The sequence below is a fragment of the Aulonocara stuartgranti genome (genome assembly GCF_965226115.1).
Source record: "Aulonocara stuartgranti genome assembly, chromosome: 15".
In the NCBI taxonomy this organism is placed as follows: domain Eukaryota; kingdom Metazoa; phylum Chordata; class Actinopteri; order Cichliformes; family Cichlidae; genus Aulonocara; species Aulonocara stuartgranti.
The window spans coordinates 6126410-6154348 of record NC_138951.1 but is presented as its reverse complement, the minus strand read 5'-3'; the positions used below and the strand labels follow the sequence as shown (position 1 = coordinate 6154348).

Here is a 27939-nt window from a genome sequence, read left to right as displayed (position 1 = left end):
CATATTTCAATCTGATATTGCATCCAGCTAATGCTGTGTAACCCTGGATGGCGATTGCTTGATGTTATCGTAAACACTTGAAAAATGAAAAGAAACACATTTCTTCCTTAAACTGTTGGGAGTCTCTGGGCTCTTCATTATCAGCTCAGTGTTTCTTTCGCTTTTCGCTTTTTATGTAAACAAAGAGTGATCTATTACTTGCAAAGCACAGACACAGCAACACATGACTCATATTTTGCAGGACAAAGTGCAGCTGAATTTGAGGTTAAGTTTAAATAAACCTCAAGTGCAATTGAAATAAAAATGGAGATGTCCAAAAAAAACCAACTGCATATAAGCTTGTGGAACTGACACATGGAGCTAATGTGGAAGTGACTTAAAATTGCATTATTTCCAGTGGCCGGTACAGGCACCACTATGAGAACATAGCCATACTTCTCATTTGATTGACTGATTTTTTTTTACCTCGATTTTCATTTTGTTTATAAATACACTGAATTGGTATCAGTACAATTTAATCTTCATTTTGTAAATCATTGTTCAGTTAAAATAGTAAAGTGATTCACAAACAAGGGAATGCCAAACTTAAGGTTTCTATTGTTCTTCCAGATCTATTTCTGTTTAATTGACTGGGTCAATTTTCATAGAGCTTTACCTTCTGACTGTAATTGCTTTCAAAGACCAAGCAGATTGAAACAGAATGAAAATGTTGTTTATGATGAATCAGAATAAACTAATTTTTTTTAGCTTTAATTTCTGTCTGTGCACATTCCTCCATCTTGATGCTAATGCCTGGGAACATGCATTTTGCACTTTTCCAAATAACTGTTGAGTCTAGACCTGACCTTCAGCTGTCTTCAACACTAATCACTTCAGTAAGGGAAGAATGGTTACATGTCTTAACAAAAATCTGATTCTAGTATAGACTACCGTAGTATAACAGTGTGCAGAGGAGGGATAGTTGATATATTAGACAAAGGATGTTGGTGAAGATGGAGCTGCTAGGCAGGAGGGAAAGAGGAAGACCACAGAGGATGTCATAAAGCAGGACATGAAGAGGGTTGGTTAGACAGAGGAAGATGCAAGGGATAGGATGAGATGGTGGCAGATGATCCAATGTTGTGAGCCCTAAAGTAGAAGACTACTGTAATACCCCTGAAAGTAAAATTAATTTGTATCTGTCCTGTCTTTCATTTGTTAGGAGTTAAAGAGAAAAGACTGATGCCTTTTTAAAAGTCTGTGGGCTAAAATATGAATCTACTTGGAGCAACCATACAAAATAGAAAAGATGACATCAACCACTGATATCTGCAGTCTTGTTTTGAAACCTCTAGATTAATGCTTTTGTCTCTGCCATCTTGGTTGTAAAAAACTGAGTGGGACATGTCTGACTGTAAAACTGCATGCTCACTGGCTAACGACTTATCAGTCACAAATTGTTAGCCAATGGGTGTGCAGTTTCTTACCACAGACAATTTTCCATTTTGAAACATAATATGACCAATTTAACTAATGACTAATTCAAGATGACCCCAAATGAGTGACTATAGCCATTAACTCATCAGAAAAGCATTTACAGAGGTCAAGTCAGAAAGCCTCTGTTTGCAACCACATCTATAGCCATCCGATGGCCTTCAGATAAAAAACAAAGTTGAATGCAATTCTGCATTGGCTTCTTTTTTCAGACCTGGAAACTGCATTCATGTTAGTAAGTAGGAAGAAAGCATGTGCATATAACCATCCTGATTTTGTCCAACCAGTACCCCTGAAGCACTGTGTGTCTCGGTTAATTATAAGTTCTTTAGTTCTTTGTTATGTTAGGATGGAGACAAGCTTGTGTTTGTAGAGTGTATTGGTTAGCACATTCACCTAACACACAAAAGGTTTCCCCGGTTAGCAAATGGGAGGAAACACAAAACCAGCCTAGTGTACTCCTAGTGCTGGTCCAAAGCCCAGATAAATGGGAGGGTTGCTTCAGGAAGGGCATCCAGCGTAGAAAATCAGCGCCAAATCAAATTACCTTAAAATGATTTCTACCACTGCCGACTACATTTACAGAAGCTGGCATAAGTCAAGGTGGACAGACACAATTTTGAGTGCATGCCCTTGCAAGCGAGTGGTCCCTTGGATGAATATTTCAGTGTTGACATAAAAACAATGCCACACTGCAGCCTGCTCCTCTGTTTATTGTACAACAAACCACTTAAACTACTGTCATATTGGATTTTTCCTCAGCCTCTTGTTTTTGGATTCCAGGCTATACTGCTGAAGGTGGAGTATAAATGGGTTGACATTAGCAGTCACATATAGACATATCACCTTTCCCCCCGAAAAACCCAAAAAACAGAAACACGAAAAACGACAAAAGACAAAACTCCCATTTTCGAGGTGTGTAAAGCACTAGGTCAGGCTTGCATTGCTATGTAGGAGTCTGTCATTTATCTTCTGACTCCTCCAAACTGCACTTGAGTGTTTTATGTGGTCTGATTTATCAGATTAACTGTATGATGAATCGCTCTAACGCATCCAAAGATGATGATTTCCCCAAAGACGAGTGATGTAAACTGTACAGTGGTGTTTCCCGAGTTCTTTTACTATGATTTAGTGTTCAGGGAACTGCATGGTGAATTTGTAAAACTATTGTTTGTATCTTTTTCCATCTGCCTCACACAGTAAATCTGAGATTTTTTTCAGTCTGCTTCCTCTCGGGGACTTTCAGGGTTGTTTTGACCGACAGCGGAGACGTTTGAACTCTTTCATACCAGCAATATGTGGACGGACGATAAACGCAGTTGCATTTTCTTGAGATTATGAATTATGTTTCTTCCCTAGACAAGCATGAAGTTTTTTGCTTTAAAAAATATGTTCTTATCCACTTTCTCTATCAGAAGGTTGACTGGAATTTCCAGCTGAGAGCGAAATGATAAGGGTTGGTGTTATCTGTGTTTAGACTAAAAATGTTTAGGAAGAATAAAGTTTAGAGTATAGCCAAAAAACACATTCTTTGTTTGAGTGCGTTTACATGTGACTCATTGATTTAAGTATTCGTGAAGACCAGCGTCAGGTTAGAAATGGATTAATAGGCAACTCATCCTTGCTAGGGTTTGTTTTACAGGGATAGAAGGAATTTGTCTTTTCCTGGACTCATACATCAATATGGCAGATGTTTCCTAAAGGATGGATCACAAGGCCTTTCAAACGGATCCACAAACTACCTTAATTGCTGTTTGTTTTGTCTCCCTCCGCCTCCCCCTCCTCTACTCTCAGTCTTGCGTCAAACATCTGAGGAGCATTTTCAAGAACAAAAAGGAACTCATATTGCCGCTGCGAATTTGGCTCTCGGACACACAGGGGATCTGGGTATTGTTTCCCCACCTTTTATCCATCCACATTTGATCTCCGCTCTCATTCACAGTCCAAAATCCGCTCGGTATTCTCAAGCTTTTTATTTATTGATTTTTCCTTTTTAACCAAATTACGATTCCCATTCATGATACTCGCGGTGTTTTTCCATGCCCGAGATGGGTATTGGGTGCTGATAGGATATCAAGCACACCTAAGTGCTTCCCTTTCCTCCCTCTCTTTATTTTCTTTCCTTTTCTCATCGGCCTCTGCTTCTCTATCAGGCCCCTCACACATGCTCTGTGTCACGTCCTGTAGCGGACAACAGCCCTACCTTCCCTGAAAGGCACAATGATTCCAGCCACAGATCAATCCTCTTCATGTCTACAGAACTGATTGAAATCTTGGAGAAAAAAAAGTATGCAAGCAAGATTAGTCATGTTTTATCCCCCCAACCCTTGTTCTTCCTACTCTCAAACCTTTTCTTGCTTATTTCCACCTACAATGACTCATGGGTGCCCTTTTTTTCCTTGCTTTCCTATCCCTCTAGCAACCTGCAGTGTAACTTGGTGAAAAGATTTGAAGCTCACTCTCCTTTCAACTCGGCGTGTATGTTTATTGACCAGTAACCACCTTTCAGCCCTCATCATTGTCAGGTAGGGTTGTGTTTGTTGATGTTGTCTTAGTAACAACATGGGTTACCAAGAATCATTTAGCTGTTGCTGAAAAGGATTAGAGTACGGTGTTTTAAAATCCCCACATCTCAAACCAGTTTGTCTTATCACAGGAGAGTCTGGAGAGAGAAGGAGGAGAAACTGAAACCTTGAAATCTGGCTCACACATCGTCTTGAGTTTGTACGGTCGCAATGATCGTGATGAATGGTGGCGTCACTCAGGCCCACTTGCATTGGCTGCAATCAAACAGCAAGGGCTTGCTAAGGATGTTTGAACAGGGCAAGCTCAGTCCTGATTGGCATCTTGGGTTCACATCTCACAGGGGAAGGAGGAATGACCTCATGTTCAAGTGACTCAACATTTGTCTTAAGTGTGTGCACCAGAATGTCAGTAAATGCAGCACGGTAATGACATCATGTTACGAATAACATGCAGTACTGAAGGGATGGCATTAGCTCATTGCACAGTAAATATTATACTGCATAATTTGGCCATATGCGATTTGGGAGAGTTGTTTATAATTGCTGCCAGCCCCTCGCCCTCAACATGGCAGTGGTGATTCATGTGATTGAGAAGAGTGTGGGAGGGGAAGTGGGGTGGAAGGGGAGGAAGAGAGCCAGGAAGTAGGGGGGAAAGCTGGTCTATCAACGAGGCCTGATAATGGAGACCCACAGGAAACTGCTGAGGAGGATTTTCCACGATGTCGCACAGGAGTTCTGGCACTAGAGAACACACACATACATACACATATGCACTATTTTATCCCTTCCCCATCCCTCCCTGCTCTAATCCCACACAAACAGGGCCACCCACACCCACATGGGTAGTACAACAGTGTCCCCTCAGCAATCAGTGATTTTAAGTTGATCGGCAGGTCTGTCAGCACGTTTTCCTTATCTCCTATTCTGGCTGCACCTGCTCCAGCGGGGCACTGTGCCAACTCTCATCCCCGGCTTGTCATTGGTTCGCAGCTCTCAGAGACCACAGGGCATGTTGGCCAATAAACAAGATGAAAAGAAAGCGTACACAGTGTTTGGTGTTGCCCTCCTCTTCCTAAACTTAGAGCTCGGGATGCATGAAGTAGAGCTTCACTGCATCGTCTGGTCCGACATCAAAACACATCCTTCAAATACAAAACGCAAGCCAACCAAGCACGGCAAGAGAGAGGTGTCCAAGAGAAACTTGGCCCCCCTCCAGATCAGCCTGAAAGGAGAGCGAGGAGGCATGTGTGTTAATGTGTGCGTGTGTGCGTCGAATGTGTTTGTCCCATACTCGGACAGGGAGGGGTCCTTGTTTTCCTTCTGCTCTTCCCTTTGGTTACACTGTTGTTTCCCAGACCCCCCCTGTATACAACACATCCCATTAGGAAGGCTACTACCTTCACACTTGACAACACATGCACACACACACACATACACACACGGACCCAGGAGGAAAATCAGTGCTGAGAAGACCTTGCTTCTCTTCCTATGGTGCAGTCGTTAGGGAAATGGAGAGGCAGTGCCATCAGTGGACTCCTGCTGCTAACGACACTGTTCAGCTGCTGCTGGTGTTTTTTTTCTCTCCAAACGGTGGCCATAGTTAGAGCTCTAATATATTTGCAGCTCATTAACAAAAAAAGCTGCCCTTTGAATATCTGCCAGATCTGGCTATCACGATTGCTTGGTCATTAGCTTATTGATATTTAATGTCTGTCATCAGCTGTCCTGTAGCCATTAGGGGGTTTAGCAATCAGTTGTTTGTTTTTGAGCTGTTTGCCCTGTATATGGCTCGACGTGGTGCGCAACCTGTCTCCTGTTTGAAAAGCTCGCCATTCTCAGGACGTCCTGTAGAGTAGCACCCCCCCCCAGAAAAAAGAAAAACACACAGACACAAACAGACACAAACACATACAGGCATACTTCATCAGAGCAACCCCCCTCCCCGCACCTCACAGCTCCTGCTCCTTATCTTAAGCGTCCAGGCAGCTGCGTGTTTGTCTGTGTGTGTTTATATGAAAACGAGGAGACAGATGATGTGCGTGCGCAAGCACCCTTGTGTGTAAGGCAGAGAAAAAGGTGTGAAGTACAGTCACCGAGGTTGCCTTTCAAGTTCTCCTTCCTTGTGTGGCGGCGGTCAGTAGTCAGAGATGGGAGGGAGCAGGATTAACAGCTGCACGGACTTGGTGGGTCTGCCAGCCGTGGATGAAGGAAGGACGTTGAATCGTTCCAGACAAGCGTCTGATCCAGCGAGCAATATCATAACCAGAGATCCCTCGCAGAATTTTTTGCGCTACAGGAAGAGTCAAGCATGTCATTTAACTGAAAATAAAAACTGAGTATAACCAATCAGTGTTAAGATTTGCACACTCATCACACAGTAAAAGAAAATGTTGTCATAGATTCACTTGAATTTAGTTTTTTTTTTTTTTTTTTGTGGTAGTTGGCGTGCTTTGTCATCGGGATCCATTAGCACTCATTAAAAACAATACAACTCTTGAAACACAGTCCAACAACCCCTCCAGCACACAACATACTTTTAACAGCATCTTTTATTCAGTCAGACATGATTACGTTTAATTTCGTCAGAATTGTAAAAGTACCATCACTAAAGTTGAAATCAAGTTTTTTGTATGAGACGCTCTGGGGCGATATTTAATTGTACCATGATGCTTTGAACTAAATGGCATGCTAACATGTGCTGATGTTTAACATGTTTAATGCCTACCATGTTTGCTATCCTACAATAGTGTGTTAGTATGCTAATCTGTAATTAAGCTACTAATAGTAGCAGTAATTATGCTGATTAAGGTGTTCAGGTTTTTGAGATTAATGCTAATTGCAGGCCAATTAGTAAGGCTTTAAAATGCTTGTTTGTGATTGCATAGTCAACTGTCCATTGGTATAAAACACAGAGAAACTGCATCCAGATGGTCTCCCTCAGGTTGCTCACCGGGTGGAGAAAGTCGGGGTATCTATACACTATATTTTTATGTCTGTGTGCTCTTAGTGCATTAAACACTCTCCCTGTCTGTTTACAGGCAGTATGATAAGTTCAAAATGGATTTATGTGCTGCTGACACAGGTCAGGTGGCCATAAAGGAGGTTTTGCTGTTGAGATGAAGCATGAAGGCTCTTCTTTCTGTTATGTGCTTCAAATAAAATGGAAATGTGGTGCCCCACTGTAGCATATTACACAAGGAAATATGATACATTAGAGCATCACTCTTGAAGATGTGAAGTTGTCTCACAGTTGATCCTACAGTGTTTGTCACACTATCCTCTGTTTATGCCTGTTTGTACCATTCTCTGCACGCATCTCTGCTCATTCCTGCATGCGCCTTTCTTTGATTCATGGACTGTTTAGGTTTAGAAGCCTTTGATTTTGGAAATTGATGCATTTGATGTTCTCTTTGGGAAATCTCTCCATGAAGGGGGGCTGTTTGTGTTTCTGTCACGTGCTCTTTTTGGGGCTGTTGAACGTTTGTGCTGGGTTTTGGGGTCGTTTGTCTGTGTTGTCTGTCACTTTGTGTCTTGTGGTGATTTGGGATTGTTTGTCAGTGTGTGTTTGTTTTGTTTTTTTGCTGTGATTATTATGGGATGCAGCTTGCTGCTGAGCCACTTCCTGTTTATTGCTCTTATCCTGTCCTCGGGATCATCACTGACATCACAAGGTTGTTTACGATGTGGGAACCAAGGTGAGCTATATTTACTGAGTGTGTGTAGCCATCTCAAAACCTCTGACCTCATAAAAGTCAACTGTAGTATTTTTTTATGTCAGAGCTTGGCAGTGCAAAGTGTGTTTTTTTAAAAAAGTACCCCACATTCCCGTTCCCATTTTACAGTAATTGCAATAGATATAGCTTTCAGCCTCTTTCACTGACTAGTAATAAAAAAGCATTTGCTCCGTCCATAATTCACACTTTTCTTCAACTTGAAGCCAAGTGATGTAATTTTTGGGAAGCAGGAGTACATTGGGTCATTCCATGGAGTACCAGTGAGTACAGCCTAATGCCCCAGAATCACATGAATTATTATTAGTGTTATTATGTTTTAATACAATAACTTTCGCATCTACTAACAGTAAAAAGTCTGGACACCCTTATTCTTTTGGGACTATATTGCATGATATGCATGCTCAAAGTTGATCATAGAGTTTGAATTAGAATTAATGCCATTACAAACCATCCGTGTTGTTAAAAAATTGCACAAAATTCTGAATTTTTTGGGAGCTCAAACTAGTTGTGTAACGTATGTACACACCAAAAGTATTTTCACCAAAAATGTGTCCTATTTGTCCTGTGAATACAAATAAAGTAGACATCAAGTGATGACAAGTTGGCCCTGATATTATTAAGTAAGAAAAGGAAGAAACATTGTATTTTCAGTACCAGCGCGCAGTTTGAGCTGCAAGCGGACTTGTCATCAAATGAAGTGGTCTGACTGGTCAGATCTGTTTAATCACATGTGAAAATTCGAGTTTGGTCAGCGTGAACCAGCGTGAACCAAGAACCTATCTGGAACCTACCTGGAACCTATCTCGGCGGTTGGGATGGCGAGAGGCAGGGTACACCATGGACAGATCGCCAGTCTGCCGCAGGGCTAACACATAGACACAGACAACCATTCGGTCTCACATTCACTCCCACATTCACACCTATGGGCAATTTAGAGTTTCCAGTTAACCTGTCCCCACTAACAAAAATCATTTTGTAGTAAAAATACTGTTCGTAATCAACACACATTCATATATATACATAAATAAAACTTGAATAAAACTACATAAATACATCAAAGCATTTCACTATTCATTGTACTAAATGCATTTGCCACAAATGAGTCCTTATACACAGTTTTACTAGAGGCATACTGTGACGAAGGCAATAGTTCAAAATCTGAAACGTACGAAGATGCTTTATATAGATGAGTTTAAATTTCATGTTGCTAGCATCTGCATTTAAAAAATAATGCAATTTAAAAATGGCAGATTTGAACCTCAGCAGCTTGTAACAGTTTTCATAGTAAGATGCTGTTTAAAAAAAAGGCAGCTGACTCTAAAGGTGCTAAGTGGCAACATTTCTCAGAATAAACTGACACACACTTATGGGCGATGACCTGCATGACTTTCATAAGAATTGGGTCATAACATGGCCAGTAGTTGCCTTTTCCAACAAGCAGCCAGTTACAGATGGTCTACAATAGGAGTGGCACAGTGCACCAGTGGTTAGCACTGTCACCCCAATGTGATGGGTCTGGGTTTGAATTCAATGGTGGACAGGGACCCTTCTGCATGGAGTTTGAAAGTTCTCCCTGTGTCTTCATGCTCTATCTGCAGGTACCCCGGCTTCCTCTCATAGTTCAAAGTCATTTGTGATTCTAAATTGGCAATATGTGTAAATGGTTGTCAGTCTCTCTGTGCTAGCCCTGCAATAGACTGACGACTGGCTTGTCTGTCACCCTCTGACCCTGCTGCCCCTACCACCACCTCCTGAATTGATGAAAGTGCTTAAAATGGATGGAGAGACAAGACAAATCATACTACTGGAAACACTCCTTTTGGTTTAGGTCAGGGGTGACAACTGGGTAGAGTGCGCCGAAGGTGCTCCATTACCGTAAATAAACAGCATAATTACCTCGCCTTTTCTCATGTGGGCTGAGTAAGAAATCACATAGACTTTGTACTAGGGAGTGGGCAGGATTTAATGTCCAGTCTGTCTAAATCCGACATTTGCTTTCTCACATACAAGTGAATGTATAGAAGTTTTGGGCTGCAGTGAATATGTGAAGAAAAACAGGCATACCTTCAGTACCTTTAGACCGAAGGCCAACACAGCTGTTTCCACCGCGTCCACTATTAAAGTTAAGCTGATGCCATCCTCATATTTATTGTCCAGACATGACAGAAACACTGATCTTCTCATCTGACTAGAAATATAACATTTAAAATAATTTGGAGAAAATGAAAAACTAGTTGGTATTGGAAACATATTAACCAATGCAAAATGTGCAAGTATTCCACTTTAAAGTTCTGTGCTATGGTTGTAAAAAAAGAGGATGAGCATGGCATGCAAAGGATAAAACAGAGAAAGTTTGGCAGTGCAGCTCACATTCAGAAGCTTTAATGAGTAACGGCACAGGGTGGAGACCGTTTGATGCCTCAGTGCCAACCAGGTCGGGGCAATGTGCTGCCAACTTCTGTTAAAACAAAACAGAGGAATGGGGCACAGGCAGTCCCCTTATTTTCCTCCTCTCCTTCCACAAATGCTTTCACTCCACACCCCGTTTCCTCTAAACTCGCTGCCAGCTTCCTTTTTCATCTCTTTCCCCGTCCTGATCGTCCAAATCGGCTCTGGGGTCTGTGTGCGATGCAAGAAGAGGAACAACAAATCCAGACTTAGCTGCTTAATTGTTTTGTTTTGTCTTGCGAGTGTGTGTGCGTCAGACGACAGAGATGTCAGTTACATTTTCACATAACAATGACCTCAATATGTTTTATCACATCACCAGAAGTGCCCTTTCAATGCCAGCCATCCTTGAATTTAAAGACTCAGTATTCAGCAGATCAGTCATTGAGTCTTTCAGCTTCACAAGCCCTGTTATTAACCCAATCAGCATGTTTGGTTGTCTGCCTCTGAAGTGTAGCTTTCAAGTGATGGGCGCCAAACTCACAGATGCTGTTGTTTAGGTCCTTAAACAAGCACTGAATAATAAAAGTAGCAATGTGCTTTCTTTTAAGCGGTGTGTGCATTAAATTGCTAATAAGTGCAAATAACAGACTTACTTTCAACTCCCAGTGGTATAAAACATTGAATAGAAACACAGCCTTGTTCTACGTATACCACTTTGATTATCTTGTACAGAATAGGCTGTCAGATCTTCTCTGAGAAGGAGATTTGGCAGCAGTTGTGTGATTTCTATGCATGCTTTATGATCTTTTTACACATAAGCACTGATTTTACTGGGGCGTTATGCAAACACTGCTAGTTCACAAGGGCATATAAAATGGTTACTGGGCAGCTGCACGCAGGGTGTTGTTACTAGCAGAGATAATAAAGCTGCACAACAACATACTTCTGTGCCTGTCATATGTAAATTTTGGTCTAAAGCTGCATTTTGATGTGAATCTGCTGGGTTTGTTTTTAGTGTTAGGTTTAATATTAAATGATGCACTGGGAGATAAGGAGTAAATACATTCCTGAAAGCCTTAGCAAAGACTTGTGAGTGTTCAAACACAGAAACTTAAAGATCCCCTCCAGCCATGTTCGAAGATATATAAATTCCCTCTGAGCATTGGGATTTAAACAAGAGAGGATTTTTGCTTGATTTGCCTAAAAAACTGTTCTGTAAAAAAACAAAAATGCATTGCTTTGGACAGGCTAAAGTTTTTCCTCTCCTTATTTCCAGAAAATGCAAATTTGAAAGATCTCTAACAACCGCTCTTCCTTTTCCAATGAGCTCCTGGCTGTTGGTTGTTGGCAGAAATATTTGAAAATCTGTCCATTAGACTGAAATGCGGTGCTGGCTGATTTATTTTAGCATATATACTCAATGGCCCTTTGATAGGTACACATGTTCAGCTGATTATTAAATCAAATATCTAATTGTCCAATCACATGATAACAGATCAGTGCATTTAGGGATTTAGACATGGTCAAGACGACCAGTTGAAGTTCAAGGTGAGCATCAAAATGGGGAAGAAAGATGATTTATGCGACTTTGAATGTGGCATAGATGTTGGTGTGAGATGGATGCACCTGGGTTTGCAGAGAATGGGCTGAAAAAGAGAAAATGTCCAGTGAGCAACAGTTCTCTGTGTGGAAATGCCTTGTTGATGTCAGAGGTCAGAGGAGAATGGCCAGATTGCTCTGAGCTCACAGGAAGGTAACAGTTACTCAAATAACCACTTGCCACTGCCAAAGTATGCAAAGAGCTCTGTGAATATACAACAGCAAACTTTGAAGCAGATGGGCACCAGCAGCAGAAGACCACACCGGGTGCCACTCCTGTCAGTTAAGAACAGGAAACTCAGGCTACAGTTCACATGGGTTCATCTGGACAACAGAAGACTAGAAAAATGTTGACTTTCAGTTTCTCCTGCAGTATTCAAATGGTTGGGTCAAGATTTTGTGCAAACAGCAAGAAATCATGGCTCAATCCTGCCTCGTATCAACAGTTTAAGGTAATAGTAGTGGTATAATGTTGCAGTAGCAGTAGAAGATGCTTACTTATTGGATCTGCAAAGGTTTGGCGTCAGATGTGGGAAGCTTCCAAAGCCCAACATCCACACCAGATGATCAGCCACTAACCAATGGTTGCTCCAACTTTACTTCCCTGAGGTGACCTTATTAGGCCACCAGGAAGTTGAGCCTTGCGTGCCAATATCACTGCAACATCTGCCCCGACAACAGCTGATAAGTCTGATTAGTTTTTATACAAACACTGGCAAGGCACAACAATATAATAATGAACAGGGAAGTGAAGGGGGCAGCAGTGTGATAATGCAAGGACTTGAGTTTGTAGTGTACTACAGTTCACCTGTGTGAACAGCGCTCTGTATTCCCGGCTCAGTGATATGAGGCGCTGTTGGGACGTGTGATTTTAATGCCACGCCCCACCCCTCCATCTCACTAATCAGCTTCAGGAGTCGTAGCTTATGTCACCATGGCTACAAATGCTCCTGGTCGCATAGGTTTCCTCTCCCCTCTTACCTTTCCTGATATCCCTCTCTCTTTTTTTCTCTCTCTCTCCCTTCCCACTGTCGGCCTTATACCTCCAAGCCTGGGAGCGGAATTCTGGGAACATTTTTCCATGTGAAACAGCGAGGGTCAGCCTAGGGGTGTGACGCCACGGCATTGTTCCCGCTGCGAGGAGAGGAACCGTGCGCCGTTAGGCCAATTCCTGTCCGCTCCAAAAAAACAGCCACTTTCTCACACTGCTTTCCTTCCTCCGCCAGACAGCTCAAAACAATCCCAGAGTGTTTGTGGGTACGAGGTTCGGAGAGGCAAGCCACAGAGCAAAGAGAAGTGGAGGGAGAAAGAGTAAAGAGAAAAAAAAAGTAGAGGAAAGAGCGAGAGAAGTCTTTTTCTGTTGGTTTATCCAGACTGTTTATGGGCCATTGAAAACAAACAAAGGGGGAAAAAAGATCCCACTGTGCCCAACTGACACTCGCTGAAACAAACGGCAGGCTGACATTATATCTCTGTAAGTGGGCTTGAGCAACCGGCTGTGAGCCCGCCTGCCTTCGCCTCGGCATCATAATCTGTTTTGTTGTAAAAACAATGAAACATTCTTGTCATAAAAAAGTGCACGCTGCTCCCTCAGTCATGAGCTTTTAATTTCTTTTTTCTCCCTTCTCCATCACATGCTCATAAAGATCGTACATATTCAGATGGGTCCTTGGGGGAAAACTATAATCTCATTTGAATGTTCTGAGGAATTTGCTCACGCACAAGTGTGAAAGTGAGCTTTTTAAAATGAAGTTTTCCTGAGAATCTTCAGATGTTTGGCGGTCAAACCCATTTTGCTCCACTTAACCATAAATGGTTCCTGAATAGCCAAACTAGTGGTTGCAATCTTAGAAACATTACCATGACCCAGAAGTAAATGACAGAGCCCCATTCCTGTAAACAGAAACGTACTATTAAAGTTGCTGAGATGACACAATGACAAAAGGATGCACCTCTGTTATCATATAAAATTTGTTACTTCCTATGATTTTCTAAATTGCAGCATTGGGTTTTTCTCTTTTCTTTTTTGGGTCTCCACAGAACGGTGAAGGCGTCTGGCCCAGTTTAGATGGAATGAGCACTTGCACTATGTTTGCATCCCTCCTGAGGTCAGAAGTTTAAAGGGTTGCAAATGTGCGTCTTTGTGTGCATATTTAATAGGGGACGCGGCATTGCATACGTGCACAAATTGGCACTGAATCAAAGTATCCCCCCCCTCCTCCTCCCTCAGGCTTGTCCCCAACCCCAGCCGTCCCCTCTCACGACCCCATCATGATGGTCCCATTGTTTTATTCCGCCATGCAATCTGCACGTATGGATAACTCAAAAGACACATTCTTCTCTGTCTCAATGTGTAGAGTTGATACAGCTTGGCGGAAGTCCTAAACTTTATATGCAACTTATGCTTTCCTGCAGACTGTGAGGGGGAAACATGATAGGAAGTATGAGGCATCCAAATCCCTCTCATACGTAAAACGGGAGACGATCCTAATTTGGTGCTTTTAGTGTTTTCTTACAGGTTTATTTGACGTTTTCATTGTGCTCCTGTTTATGTTTTTGGGAATTTTAGACCCCCCCCCGCCTGCAAGTGTTTTTTTTCGCCTACCTGTTTTGACCGAAATGGAAATTGAACCCATTGGAAGAGGAGAGAAAATAGCCTCGGCTGCTCTCTAGAGTTTCCTGCCTGTTGTCAGGTTTGTCTGTGTGCGTGCCCTGTCCTCCGTCCTCCTTGGCCTGCTTGTCTTCCCACCCCGCCCCTCCTGTCTGAAGATGCATGAGTGTGTGTGTGAATGTGTGTGTGAGCGTGGGCTGGATGTCTGGGAAAGCCTCGGACACAGCTGAGGGAGGGGATGAGCAACAGGCCTAATATAGTATGCAAGTGTGTGTGTGTATGAGTGGGATGTGTATCATTAAGGAAGCACCTGTCCTGTGTGACCGTCAGTTCTGCTGCATTTATCTGACCCCTCTCACATCAGGTGGCTTCCTGGTTTGCATCACATGCTGCTCCCCGATTCCTGCAGGGATTGGCTGATGTAAGCTCCTCCTCTTCCTTTGCTGCTGCTCATTGAGCTGTAGAGCAGCTGCTTCTTCACACATCTTCTGTGTCCACCATTCTTCTTCTTCTTCTTCTTCTTGTTATTATTATTCAGGCTTCACTGTTGTATAAATGGAAGATGTCTGGATTAATGCATGTGGGTAAATTATGTAGTGTTTGAGCATATATCTAACAAAATAGAAGACCTAACTCAGCCTGGACCACTATAGACAAAAGATGATTGTTAGTATTAATATATAATAGCAATGTATATGGCTGTATGAGTCTGCTTTGGGACAGCAGAGAGCAGCAGCAAGACCTCCATTACTTAAACACAGCAGGCATCAGTGACAACCGAAATTAAATCTGTTAAGGAAGATGTGACATGAAAGCAGCATCTAGGGTGGAGGTCGGGTTGCAAAGGAGCTTGCAGATGCACAGGTACTGTTACAGCTTAAATACTTTGTCCCATCTTAAGTTTAGCAGTTGGATGCTACAAAGAGCTAAGCTGACCACTGATGTGGACTGACATTAAGATTAGCTGATCTGGCTAAAGATCAGACCCATACTCTGTGTAGAGAATTTGAATGAATTTGACATCCCTGAAACCAGGCATGTCAAACCCATACTGTCAACATAAATATGTTTCATTACAAATTTTATCACTAAAAATGTCTTAATATAAGAAAAAGAAGTGCAATTTCAACTGGACATGTCAGTTCTTTTCTAAATGATAAAGAAAAGTAATAAAGTAAAGGAATCTGTTAGCACAACTCTTTGTGCTCTTTGTAATTGTAAGAGTTAAAATGTAAAATTACAGAAAAGGTTTTAGTGTCCCGTAATTATAAAATGGAAAGTTTTTGCTGCGTATCCAGTCTAAAAAACCCCTGACATTTCTATAATTGATACTGAAACAGCAACCTTATCATTATTAATTGTTTTTAATTTAATTTATTGCCTAATTACATTGTTGTAGCATTAATGCATGAATGTAAGAGATCTTTATGCAAATAGATTCCTAGTCCTAAATTTATGTCTTTCTTCATGTTTTCAAAAGCTGTCCATTGGAACCAGATACTTTACTCAGAGGCCCTTTTGTGTGACACCCCTGCCCCAAACCAAAAGGCTCAAATAGCATAGGCTGTAATCTCTGGCATGACCAGCTGACTAGTAGGAAAAATACAATTTTGCATTTTTTATTACATCTTAACAAAGGTAACAAAGTGTCACAAGCTGTAGCATTTTCCACTTATTGTTATTTAAAAAATGTCTTACTCAGCATTTTCCTTTAGCTATAGAGAGAAAGAGGAGGCTGACATTATTTTTTTCTATACGGTGGCAGAGCTTTCACTAAGAAAGAGACAGTGAAACAGCTCAGACCTCTAAGAAGTACCACAAAGTAGAGCCTCCCTCTACCATGACCTGCCCCCAGGAAAACTGACAGATAAATTGGAGTACAGAAATACTGCACAGGCTTTACAGTCTGTAAAAAACAATTATCACTTTAAAACCCACTTAAGACACAGAAGAGACTGCTTTGACCCTGCATGTTCTGAATTTTTATAGCTGCCATTGGCAAACAGACATTAGTGTCTTCTTCTCATCCTTGTGTTGAATTTTGCTCTCTGTGCTCCTGTAATAGCCTTTTATCATCCTCTCTGTTCTTTTCTGTAATATTTGAGCATCTAATGGGGCCAACGTTTAATCATTTAGTTTTATTGGATTTGAAGTAAAGCAAAGTAAAAAGGGCAAATTGTGATATTTTTCCTTATTTTTCTTTTTTGCTGTTCCTAACAGAACAACACATTTACTCCCTCCCTGCATCTGTCTTATTCCTGTAAACACTGATCCATAAAACCCACTACAGTTCTTTAAATTAGTCCCTTTTATTGCAAATGCACCCTTAAAAAACTTCCAGCAAGCAAGGTTTTGAACTGTGTTTGTTTACCAGCAGGAGTCTTTTCCTTGATCCCTTCAAAGGCGGCCTACTGTATTCTCTGATCCAAGCCCAGGACGAGACCAGCTGGGTTGCTGCATACATCATTTGGGGAATTAGATGATTGTGAGAGCACAGAGACAGATTTAGCAAACACACAACACACAGTCAGATAGTTGTGTGACAGTATTTCCCGCAAGAGTCAGGGTAACACTAATGACTGCTGACAAACTCCATTTCCTTAAAGAGTGACCAGGTCAGTTAAAAGCATTCAAGCTGTAAAAGTCACCTATGTCGAACAAACTTAAAAAGCATAACCTCCTATTTGCTTTGTGGTCTTGGGCACTTGAGTTAAACATGAAGCTTTCTGGTATAATTACAAAGTGGGCTCTTTTGCATGCAGCTGTCATTGTACTCATGTCAAGGTCAGATTACCAGAGAGCAGCAGGTGTGCGAAAGTTAGCAGTAATAACAATTTGGCTGAAAAAGCACTTTTTCTTCATTGTCCTTGCGCAGACAAGGACAAATCCACCCCTTCACCAACACTGTATATAAATTCCCTTTGACATTGTGTTTAGACAATAACTGTTCGCATTGCTAAATTATACTTAGTGTTACTCCTTAAGAAAACCCTGACTGTCTCTTTGACTTGATAAATGGACCCATAGGACAGCTAACCTGACCATTTATGAGTGGCAGTAATTGAATCTGGCTTAAAGGAAGTGATTCAATTACTTTTGTGTGTGACACAGCTTGCCCCCACCTTTCTCTCAGTCTAATGGTATGGTGTCTTCAGAGAAAGCTGTCTGAATAACACTCTGTCATTACACTTAAGGAAGACTGCGGGATCTGCAGCTAGCTTTTCAATAGTCTAAAGTGCCCTCAATCTTGTCTCTCTTTTCAAAAGAAAAAGAGGTAAAAGCCTATTTCTTTGTGTGTATTGATTTGGACATATAGGCATATTCTGCATTTATTACCCCCACAATTATTGTTCTTTTCAGAAAAGGACTCATGACATGACAAGGATGTTACTTACTGCTATGTGGACCCAATAATTCATACACTAGAAATACATTGGATTTTGTGCAGATGGGATATATTCCTATTCACTTATGTTTGTTTTGCAAGTATTCCAAGTCTATCTGATCACTGACTGGTATCATAGAATTACAGAAAGTCAGTTTAGTGCATAATGCATTATATTTCCTACATTGTCTTCAAGAATATTCTCAAATTCAACATTGTTAAGTGCTGTATGCACTCTCAGGCATCTCCATTAGGTATACATGTTCAATTCTTATTGCAAAAATTGGTCCAAAAAAGAGAGAATTTCCAGAAAGTTACAGCTCTCAGGACCATTGTGTTGTTGGTGCTAGAGATTGAATAGCTACAGTTTTCACATGAGCTTACCAAAACTTTTCCGATATGTAATTCTCAATTTGGTAGATGGTAGGTCTTGATGTCATACTCACTAATCCAGGTAAGCAAATCCCCAAAAGTTGATTCTGTTCATCTGGGCGTAGCGTTTTCAGTGGGAGAAACATTTCGTCACTTATCCAAGTGACTTCTTCAGTGTAAGCTGACTGCAAGTTTCCCCAATCTTATAAACAGTACATTTGCATAATGACTGAAACTAGCACGTAATGTAGTGTACGCTGTTAAGTGCCAGGAGGATTGCCAGGATTTATACATCGGGAAAACCAAACAACCTCTGGCAAAGCGGATGGCATAACACGGAAGAGCTACCATATCAGGCCAGGACTCCGCAGTCTATTCACACCTACAGGCCAGTGGACCCTCTTTCAATGATGAGGATGTACGCATCCTGGACAGGAAGGAACTCTGGTTTCAGCAGGGAGACAAGGAGGCCATTTACGTGAAAAGGGAAAGACCATCTCTGAATCAAGGAGGGGGCCTAAGGGTACATCTTTCGCCATCTTACAATGCTGTGATTGCAGCCATTCCCCAACTCTCTGTGAATGGTACTCATGGTCTTTGATCAATGAGCTTTGATCAGTGGTTGTTGATCAATGGTCATGAGAATTTGCATATTAATGATCAAGGACCTGACCTCCCAGCCCATTGTTCTTTCAGTGGTGCTAGATTGAGTCATTATGCAAATGTACTGTTTATAAGGTTGGGGAAAACTGCAGTCAGCTGAGATTGAAGAAGTCACTTGGATGAGTGACGAAACGTTTCTCCCACTGAAAAAGCTACGTCCAGATGAACAGAATCAACTTTTGGGAATCAAGATGGAAGGTTTAGAATTTCTGATGAACATGGATCCATCTTGCCTTGGTATCTGGAGAGAACCCACAATGACATGATGAGATCATGTAAATTCTCCTGCCTGGATTTGAACCCTGGCACTTTTTGCTGTGGGGCAACAGTGCTAATTAGCACACTACTGTGGTGCCGTTCTGTGCAAAATTGCAAAATTTGTTCAGATTAAATCAGTAGTTCAGTATTTTATGACTATATGTTTCCCTAGTAGGAGCTGAGAAAAAAGGTTGTGGCAGCAACTGATTTTCTTCTCTTTTTTTTTGTTGTTGTTGTTGTTGTTTTTATAGTGGATTAGGTGCTGAACTATTCCATGGTTGAGCAGGACTTCCGGTACACTATGGAGATTTTCCACACAAGGAGGCAAGACTAAACCCCCCCATCCTTTGTATTTGAAAGAAAATAATTTGCTACAGCACTAGAAAGTACAGTGGATGCAGTAACAATATGTTCTAATAAAAAGAGCTGATGATATTTTAGAATTACACACCTCTGCCTCCTCCATGCAATATTGGACCCCCATAGCTAGCGGTTCTGTATGAAAGACTGACCAAGTCGGAAGGGTGGCAGTGGCTTTAATCGCCAGTTTGTTGACCTGGAAGCTGCAGTTCATGATAGCTTTGTGTATTGTGCATTGTTTTCATTCTCTGTTTATTTTAGTTTTCACTTGCTGTTCGGTTAGGTTTATCCACCTAAAACAAGTGGTTAGGTTTAGGGAAAGATTGTGGTTTAGGGTGGACTACGCCCCCTCACAACATAATATCTGCTTGCTGAAAAATGACAGTTAAAGGTCCTCAATAAGCTTCGACAACCAGTAAATTGTGGCAAAACATGAGAACAAAAGCCAGTTTGTGCATTGTTTGTGACAATTTGCGACAGTTTGGGCCTGAGACAGGAATACTTGGAGTCCTGGAATGGCAGTGGAAAAACGCTAGTCCCAGACAGCTTGGTATGCACAACATGTTTTAAGCAGAGCCTTATCGCATTGGGATCGAAGCTGATGTTGTCGCTATGGTCTGGTTTGCAACAAACACTCACTAAATCTCCCATCGCAATCACAAATGCCTTTAACTTTGTCAACATGTTGCTTTCTGTTTCTAATTCACAACACGGATGCCGTGCATAACAAACACAGGTTGCTTCATTCTTGTAAACTGGCCCGTTTTCTAGCTCTTTGTACAGTATTCAGACCAAGCCTTTAAACCCTCCAACCCCAACTCCTCCTCTTTTGACCGCCTGTGACACACTACTGAAGAAAATATAATGAGCCTAATTGACTTGGGGTCAATTTTTGTGCAATTTCCTTTTTAATGGGCAATGCTTTGATGCCATTTGTTTGGCAAATGGCATATGCCCCTAATTGTCTCTCTGTGAATTAAGCCTCCCCCTTTCTCTCAAGTCCCAAGTGATCTCCAGATCCTGTGAGGGCTTAACTTGGAAAATCTGTAAACCCCAGTTGGATGACAACAAATGATGCTGTGGCTGCTAATTGTGTGTGTGGAGCTGGCAGGAACAGGATGATTAAAAGTCAGAACAGTCAACTTTGCATCCAGTGCTTCGTATTTGACAGATGACCTAGTGGAGACACCTCACAAAGCTTAGATTTGTACCAGGTATGTTTTTGCATAGGTTCTCTTGTGTTATTGTTTTCCCAATACCCATAAAGGTGCACGTGTGAGCTTGGCTGTAGAGGTTCCCAGGGATATTCATCCCCTGAGGCAGAAAAGTAACATTGGCCAGAGTGTGACTTGGTGGGAGAAACACAGTCCCTGGATCTTACAGTGGAACACATGGCCTTTCAAACGCACAAAATCTCACTCACACACACACACACACACACACACACACACACACACACACACACACACACACACACACACACACAGCCATCTGGGCAAGGCAAATGTCAATTAAATCCAATTCACCTCACGTCACTCAGAAATTGAAGCCATAGTGCAACATTATTAAAACAATGATGTATACTCTATTGGAGACAAATGAGCAATACATTTCTCTTCTGATTGCCTATAAAGGATGAAAGATGTCTCCTCTAACTCCAATAAAAAACATGAAGATGTAATCGTGATTGGATCACTTTAATGAATGACATGTCAGTCTACAGCAGTGGACTGGACCTACTGAGGTATTGGCTCAATTATCTTGAAATATTCCAGCTGCAAGAAACAAATATTTCACTAGTTTCATGTCAGAATTATGTATGCAGAAGTTTCCTCGAGTGATCTGGGAAATGTATCTCTTGAGGGGCTGAACCTTGTGGAGTTGCTGAGACCTGACACACTGCTCACATATGAACACCACAGACGAGCAGATTCCTTAAAAACAGCCCCAGGGAGTTTTTTCTTTTTCTTTTTTTAACCAGAGAGATGACATCATGTGAACTCCACAGACCTCAATATACTTATTATATGCTATAACTTATATAATAATTAATTCATCCATATTTGTTTTCTTAGTAGATTTAATTCTAGAGAAATCCATGGCATGTCCAGGCCGTTTAATTATGCAACAGTTGGCTTTTTATTCAAGGGCTGGTTGAAAGATGAAATCCAAAAGACCTCCAAGCAATACATATTTGCATTAAAAATAAAGAAATCATTGAATATCACAGCAGTCATTATGTTACTCTCTGTAGCATCAATATGTTTTCTGCTCTCTCCGCTCTTAGCCCATCTTTTGACCAATTGGATTTAATGTCCTGACATTTAAATTTGTGATCTAAACATTATTCGCCAATCGCAGAATATGCAAAATAAAATAATATATTCTGTATTTTGTTTTAGTATTATTTACAATTTTATTTGCACACAGTGCTTACAAGGTAAAGCCACACACATAAAATCTACATCTACTTCCAGTAGAGATCAAACAATACTTTGGCTCTGGTCTTTGTTTTTATCTGTCTGAATCTTTTTACTTTTTACTTTCACTAACAGTTTCAACTTCACGTTTGCCATCCTGCACCAACTTGCAGTAAGAATGACATCAGTAGTGCTTCTATCTTATTGATCTCAGATCAGTGTCAGGGGACTTTCTTTGGTCCTTAGTCTCTTTGGACTAAGGACTAAAGAAAAATCCCTGCTTTGTTATAGTCCTACACATGCCGCACAGTACGGACACTTTCCTTATCTCTTGGCCTGCATGTGCAGTCATGTTTCAAAGCATTCTTATCTGATTCTCGAAAACATGTCCTGCACTGGCAATCTGCACACAGCTTGAGGGATTTTGTGAAGTTCAGAGTTTTTCTTTTATGTGGAAGTGCAAGGACAGTGCTATATGTGTTTTGATTTAACCCCTCTCTAGAATCAGCATGAGAAAAGACGAACAGAGTTTGAGTTTTGAGCTCTTCTTTCTTTATGCTTTCCTAGAAAAAAGGAAAATAGGGGCAGTGGGTTATTGAAACATGCAAACATACATGGAAATACAGTGGTAAGACCACCTATATTGTTCAATACTCTTTTAGGCAGCGTTCTTGTCATTTCTTTAAGTAGTCTTCAGGAGTAGTTCTCCAGGATTCTTGAAGCTCTTCTTTGGATGTTTTCTGCCTTTTGTTCTGTTCTCTGTCAAGATGATCCCAAACTGCTTCAGTAATTCGGAGGTCTGGGCTTCACATGACTGATAGCATTCCTCTGTGTACTTTTCTATTCATGTTTGGCAGTGTGTTTGGATCATTGACATGCTGAAAAATGAAGACGCTGCCAATCAGATGTTTTACAGATGGTGGTCTATAGTGGATCAAAATCTGATGGTGTTTTTCTGCAATTCCGTCACTTTGACGTGATCCCTGCTGAAATGTAGTATAAACCATGACAGAGCCTCCACTGTGTTTTACAGATCTCTGTATTCTTATGCTTTCACCTGTTTTTTCCCCCTTTTCTTTACTCTTTTTCTTCCTGCCTGTCATCTCTGTTATTGTCATATCACACATGCACTCATGAATAATAATAGAAATGAATCGCTAGGTAAATAATTAAAAGAATCAAAATAAAAACACAAACAAGCCAAGCCTATAGCAGATCTATAGAGCTCATCTTGGAAAGGCTAACGTGTTTTGTTCAGCAGTGCATTCAGATACTGATTCTGATTGCACGAGCTACCAGACACGACAAGCTAAAAAAACAAAACAAAAGACAAGAAGATGGCTGTAGACACTCACTATTGTACATCTCCCCTGACTTTCTCCATGCATATTGATAACAGTTTGAAGAAAAGATTCCTCACTCCATCAAACCTGTTGACACTGATTTTCAGTCCAGTTCTTGTCTAATTTGGTATAGCTCAGCCTTTTCTCCCTGTTTTCTATCATTAAGAATGGCTTCTTGACATCAACCATTTCTGATGAAGCTTCAGTGAAGAGCAGGTTGATCAGCTGAAGTTCCAGATGCAACTGTCAGGTCCTGTATCAGGTCTTTGCCAGATTTATTCCTACTTCTTAACGACACGACTTTGAGATGCTGTTGATAGTTTTCTAAGAACACACCACACACTTTGCAAAGATATTATAAATGATGAATGGACTTGTTCTTGCATAGAGCTTTTTTACTCTAACTGAGCACTCAGTTGAGCTCTGAACTGTTGTTGAAGATCATGTTAAAAATAAAATAAAAAGTCTGGCTCCTTTGAAGCAAAATATAAAGAAATGAGTGGCGCTCAAGACCTTTGCACAACACTGTACATAAATACAAAGCACATATATTTGCTCATAACATAAACATTTTTAAGAAGAAAGTGAAACATTAGAAGCCTTACAGTTGATGTTATCCACAGTTTTTGCCTGGCATTGATTCGTGACATGTGTGCTGAATTTCCTCGACTCACAAGGGCAAAGCAGAAAATAACAGTGGCAGCCCAAATGAGCGTGTGGCAGCAGACCGTCGTCACTAGCCCCACAGAGCTGCCTCTGGCCTTAATCAGCCAAAGTCAAAGTGAAAAGTAACCTTCCTGTATGCTGGTGCAATTTTATGTGCATTTTTTTTTAAATATACAATTTTTCACAGTAATGTTGATTATATGTTTTTTAATGTATGCGGGCGTGTCTTCATTTGATGCCAAAATGGGACAACCAAACCATCCTTCTTCTTTTTTTACAGTCTTCTTTTTATATGTGAAATCAGGAGGAGGTTTTCAGACATTCCTGAGGCTGGAAGAATGACAGCTCGCCTGGTGATTGTCTGGATCTGGAGTTTGAGCGGAGGACAGAGAGAGAGGGAGAAAAACCCCCCACAGCATGCCAAAGATCAATGGGGGTGGGGGTTAGGGAGCCTTCAAAACGAAGAATTTTTTTATTAGATGGGAAAAATCTTGCTGTTGTTTTTTTTTAAGAAATTCACAGTGAATATAAATACTTAAGTCAGAGTTAACTTACAGAAAGGTTAAGCATTACTCCTCTGAGATAAAGCAACAAGTGACTTCTGAGGGGAGGGGTGGGGGGTGGGGGGGTGCAGTTAGAGTAATGTGAATGTCATTTTTTCCCCCTTTTCTTGTGACTGTATGCCTTAGTGGACAGTCTACTGTGGAAAAATGAACCCAGCAAATTTTAAAGACTTATCACCACTGGTCAAAATATTTCACATGCTTGGAGAAACATACAAGGAATTTCTTTGCAGGCAAACACAGCTGCCCAGAGCTCTCTTGCAGGGTGTGCTGAAGTATTCATATTTTTGCTCTAATTCATTAGCAGTGATGAAGAAAACTGAGTTTGCTTGCATTTATTGATAAATCTTTCAATGAACATTTTATCTGAGCACAAAACTCCATCCTCGAGCAGGCCCGCAGCACTATGTCTTACTATTGATGGTCACTCAATAAACAGCTGGAAGTTCCAGTTGATTATTGGTTTCCAGTGGCTTACTGCGCGTACACACACCAAAAAAAAGTCTTTGTCACATAATTCTTTAAAGACGCAGTATGCTCCTTTGTAAGCCGAGCACAGCTGCCATCAGTTGAAATCGCTGCATGAGCGCATGTTTATTGAGAACAGTCCAAATAGTTTATATTGTCCCTTATCGAAATATGGCATGCACATTTCACAAAAACGCTCTCGTAAACTGTTCTCTGCCACTTGTGTTCCCTCATGAATTGTTGTTCTTATCTTCCTGACACCATGCCCCTGAAACAAACAGACCATGGCACAATGAGAATTAGAAAAAAAATAGAAAGAAAGAAAGAAAGGAAACAAAGTGTGATCTGTGTGTGCGTGCGCGTGTGCCCCTGAAAACCGTGTGTGCGTGTGTGTGTGTATGGAGGATTATCTGTGTACAGTACGGTTGCTTGGTGTTTTGGCGTGTATATACTTCTGGGTATATCCAGGTGTGTACTGTACACGAGCTCTTGCAGGTAGAAGTGGAAAAGCTGAGCCTTCTGATGGCTGATGACAGTGTGACAGGTCAAAGTGGGGTTTATTTTTCTAGGCTTTTATTGTAAATACAGCTCAGGACTACAGAGCATGCAAAATGGGTGTACTTAGAAAGAGAAAACACAGATGGACACCTGGAAGAAAACCGGGAGGGGGGGGGGAGAGAAAAAGTTTGAAAATGTTCTGCTCTGTCAAACAGCTGCGAGTCAGCTCCTCATTCAACTGAGACTTCAGTGCTTTTGGCAGACGCCAGGCTACAGCAGCAGTGATTGGGTTTCAGCTTATTGGGCAATTCTCTGCGAGGTGGGGTATGCACACATCATAAAATCTTTCCTTTAAACACCTTTTATGGGGCTTCTTTTCTAACAGAATGGTTGAATTAATTTTTTCGCGTGTAAAACGGAGCTCATTTGCTCTCAGTTTCCTTCTTCTTCCTGGAGCTACAATGTGGTAGCTTGTCCTAAACACCTTCCCTACTTCAGGTGGCTTGCTCTCTGTTTAAAACATTAGTCTAGAAATCTGGTAGGGCACAGCATGTGCAGGGGGAGTCAATTATTGTCTGCATTTGCCGACATATGCAGACAATAATAGAGTGAATATTTACAGTTCTTTCCCCGCGCCTTGAAGTTCTTGACATTGTAAAATGAAGGACGACTCACACATGGGAAGCTCGGCGGCATTTCAGATGGCTTATAGAGCTGGATGTATGGTGTTGTTTGATCCTACAAAGACTGACGCTGAAATCTGTAAATCATAAATATTGTAAAGCTGTTAGAGTACAGGTTGCTGTTCTGCAAAAGGATGATACGCAAAGAGCTGTGAGCAAAGTTGGAAACTTTGTTAAGCTGAATTATCATAATGTTAAAAAAAAAAATTGCCTCTTGTCCCTCTGAACCGGACAGCGCTAACTTTACTTTCACAATTTACAAGAAAGCAGCTTTTGAGGTGTTACCTGTGCCTGACCTGACTGACCTGCCTGGCTGTAATATGATGAGGCAGCACGCGTTATTGCCTGTTGTGCAATCTGGCCACAAAAGAGACGCGGCAACTCAGGCTTCAAACACCGTCTTGAATAACAAGCCGCGCAAAAGGGGAAAAATTGCTTGCATTTAGAAAGCCTCTGGAGGTCAATCAGTCATAAAAGAAGCAGAGGAAAATTTGGAGACGAACAAGTCAATGTGTTTGTTTTCAGTCAACGCGTTTGAGTTTGGAAAGCGTTCTGAAAATTCCTCATGTCTGCCGCAAAGAAAGAAAGCACCTGATGCTGTTTCTGCTCCATCTTTAAAGTCTTCTAGAATATGTTTTCTGATGTATCAGTGACTCTCGCCTGTTTCAAAACCACCACCACACCAGCTGGGCCCCCGCTACCAGAATGGGCACAAAATTATTTTATTGCAGAGATTCCCATGAACATTTATTTAACTGTGATTCATGCTTCCCAGAGGATAAAGCCTACAGATGTCATAAACTATATCTAGCAGATGTCGGTTAAAGTAAGTGGTTTTGACTGAAATATTTTGATCTCATGCCATTTGCTAGACACACTTATACCCTCAACAGTATGATTTAATAAAGATGTTTTTATTACATTTGGAAAACATTCGACCTACAAATCATCAGCCTTTCATGTCATTGCCATTGTGAACGTGCTAGCATGCTGATGTTAACATTAAACTCAAAGCAATGCTGTATCTGAGTTCAACTGCAGGTGCTGTCAAAGACAAGTGATATAAAAATGACATAAGTTTAATCTTTTTTAACATGAACAATTTCACAGAACGATACCAATGGAGTGGGATATATATCAGAGGGTTATACGTTCACACAACCACATGCTGGAGTACCTGCTCACTAGCCCCATCCAGATATAAAGCTGTTGTAGCTCATTGGTTTACAGCTTCTCACGGACAGTTCAGGCTCCTGTTGTGCAGAAAACGCTTTAATGTAGTTAAATAAGTCAATCAATAGTGTCCTTTGCTGCCATTTTCTTTACTGATCCTCTTCAAAAATAAAAAATGATGATTTTTGTTAATGCAAATTACTGGATTTTATTGACCTTGGTTACTACAGCTAATCTCTTCTCACGTAGATGTTCAGATAGATGGGAAGTTAACCATAACATGTAAAAACCTCAAAATGAAACATGTTTCTTACAAAAACCGAGCCATAGTGTCTAACAGCTTCAGTTGTTTCAGAATTATAACAACCTACAAGATTTTTTTTCCAAAAAGCTACTAAACAAAAAACTTTTTTCATATCTTGAGCAATAGCTCTCCAGGCTTTCTGGACGTCTTCCAATTTTTTTTGATTTTATTTTGGCAGCTTTTCAGTCGAGTCCTTGTATCTGACCATTTTCAGGGCATTATAAAAAATTATTCAAGTAAAAAAAGAAGCTACCTAAATCAGTGGATGAATAATTGTGAACAATTTTGTTTAGACATAGAGATTACTTAGCAAAGAATCAATTGTAAATTGTATCTTTAGGAACTTTATTATCAGCAGCCTGTCACAAAAATTCTCTAATTAATGAATTGATCAGAAATGATATAGGTAACAAAGTTTGATAGGCATAAAATAGTATTTTGAATAGGATC

At 41.0% G+C, this 27939-nt stretch overlaps 1 long non-coding RNA gene across 2 annotated transcripts in view; it reads left to right on the top strand.

Moving 5' to 3' along the window:
• LOC309688704 overlaps positions 1–27939 on the top strand; it is an 80990-nt gene that overhangs the window by 20819 nt on the left and 32232 nt on the right. Inside the window, exons 6-7 of one of the 2 annotated variants that reach the window (XR_014271146.1) lie at positions 3893–3998; positions 4130–4147. The exons of the other annotated variant lie outside the window; for it this stretch is intronic. This is a non-coding gene — a long non-coding RNA (uncharacterized lncRNA). Of the gene's footprint in view, positions 1–3892; positions 3999–4129; positions 4148–27939 lie in introns of those variants that run through there. 2 annotated transcript variants of the gene reach the window in all.